The following is a 2,186-nucleotide window of genomic DNA, read 5'->3' on the forward strand; positions in this document are numbered from 1 at the left end:
ACTTTTGTATGAGCATCATAATGATGACTATCATTAGTTTGTTACTTCATTCTAATGACATTCACCGTGAAACCTTTTCGCTCTTGTGTCCTAATGAAATGCAAGACTTCCTAAGCTGTGTTTTTAATTGAACTAAGCTGTGTTTTTCTAATGAACCAAGCTGTGTTTAACCCATGTTCTGTCTTTGCATCTGAGCTGGTTGGCCATTTTGCTGAAGGGGTGTGCAGGTAACGCCATGGTAGCATGGTTGTCTGATTTTTCTTGTACCATGAATTATGATATTCAGAATCGCGCCATGGTATCGTGACAAGCTTCTTCTACCCGTTGTTTTTCTTCAAAAATTTCAGTGGTCTGCTGGATTAATCAAATAAACATGTACAATAGGCCCCAGCTTATATCAGGTCAACTGAATTTTTTGTGTATTTAATCTCTGGACTGTCTTATCTACGAAATGCTTGTGGGTGCTTTAAAGAAACAAGAAATCCGTCGTAGTCTAGGTAGAAAGGGAGAAGGCCCAAGGCAGATGGAGAACATTAATGGGAATGAATTTGGCGACAAATGGAGCATCTTAATTGCCAGGAACATCATCAACCTGGTTTGTTGGTGGTACGGCAACCATTCATTCTAATATTGTCGAATGTGTTTACTTTTGTATGAGCATCATAATGATGACTATCATTAGTTTGTTACTTCATTCTAATGACATTCACCGTGAAACCTTTTCGCTCTTGTGTCCTAATGAAATGCAAGACTTCCTAAGCTGTGTTTTTAATTGAACTAAGCTGTGTTTTTCTAATGAACCAAGCTGTGTTTAACCCATGTTCTGTCTTTGCATCTGAGCTGGTTGGCCATTTTGCTGAAGGGGTGTGCAGGTAACGCCATGGTAGCATGGTTGTCTGATTTTTCTTGTACCATGAATTATGATATTCAGAATCGCGCCATGGTATCGTGACAAGCTTCTTCTACCCGTTGTTTTTCTTCAAAAATTTCAGTGGTCTGCTGGATTAATCAAATAAACATGTACAATAGGCCCCAGCTTATATCAGGTCAACTGAATTTTTTGTGTATTTAATCTCTGGACTGTCTTATCTACGAAATGCTTGTGGGTGCTTTAAAGAAACGAGTTGGTTTTAGAGTTTAGGGGTAGTCCACTAGTCATGCCCGGAACAACATAAAGCTAGTTGTTTTATTGCCTATCTGTTACCTACTTGTGCACCGGACATGGTGGCACACACGTAACAAGACTTCTTTACACAAAGACGTGGTTTTGGAAGGGAACTGGCGAAATCTACATTTACTTCTCTCAAAAGAGTATCGAATCACTGAAATACTAAAAAAAAGCTAGAAAAACAAAAAAAAAGTTCCGTCGCCGGGACTTGAACCCGGGTCTCTCGGGTGAGAGCCGAGTATCCTAACCACCTAGACTACGACGGATTTCTTGTTGCGAAGGTAAACTTTGTTTATAGCACCTTGATCTATTCCGTCCCAACTCCCGAGAATCAAACTCGTCGCACATTATTGAGGAAAAATATCCTGGTCGTTTTCGTGTACTCAAAACAATCAAGAATTTGCCCCTCCATATGCAAAGGATCAACTCGAAAACCGCAATTGTCCTACTGAAATCCGCTAGGTTCTGTAGGAAGTCAAATTCAAACATGTTCAGGTGGCCAGATGGGGCATAGTGTTTAATATGGGCAATGTGAGGATGGTTTGATTTTCGCGTTGACTTCCTGATATGGGCAATCATAACATGTTCATTACACTTCGGTCACACTCATCTCAGGATTCAATTCCTTGAACATTTTATTTATTGTTACTAATCCTGATGCGATCTTAAGTGCTATGATTTGGATCGTGGGCGTGCAGTAAGAATGGGGAGTACTCTACAAGTTCCATATATAGTGCTTCAACCTTTCATTTGGCTAAAACTCTGGAGAGAGAAAAAAATCAAAGTCCATTTTTGAAGATAAGAGTTTTTGTGTGGCAAGCATTGCATGATCGCTAAGGGGTCATACAATTTGATTAGCCAAGACCCCTCAAATAGCTTGTGACCTTCACGTATTGTGATAGAATCAATTGATCTTCTGTTATTTCAGTGTCCAATGTTCATCCTTTTTGGGGTCTGTCGCTAGGGAGTCTTTTGGTTGGCTTGGAGTCCTAGCAATTTCTGTTATTGCAATACTTAT

General features: G+C 39.8%; 1 non-coding gene across 1 annotated transcript; it reads right to left on the reverse strand.

The window, feature by feature from the left end:
* Nucleotides 1-1,361: 1,361 nt before the first annotated feature.
* TRNAE-CUC (transfer RNA glutamic acid (anticodon CUC)) lies at nt 1,362-1,434 on the reverse strand. The gene has a single exon. It is a non-coding gene; the product is annotated as a tRNA-Glu (tRNA).
* Nucleotides 1,435-2,186: the final 752 nt, after the last annotated feature.

Source organism: Triticum aestivum, chromosome 5A (assembly GCF_018294505.1).
Source record: "Triticum aestivum cultivar Chinese Spring chromosome 5A, IWGSC CS RefSeq v2.1, whole genome shotgun sequence".
NCBI classification, from domain to species: Eukaryota; Viridiplantae; Streptophyta; class Magnoliopsida; order Poales; family Poaceae; genus Triticum; species Triticum aestivum.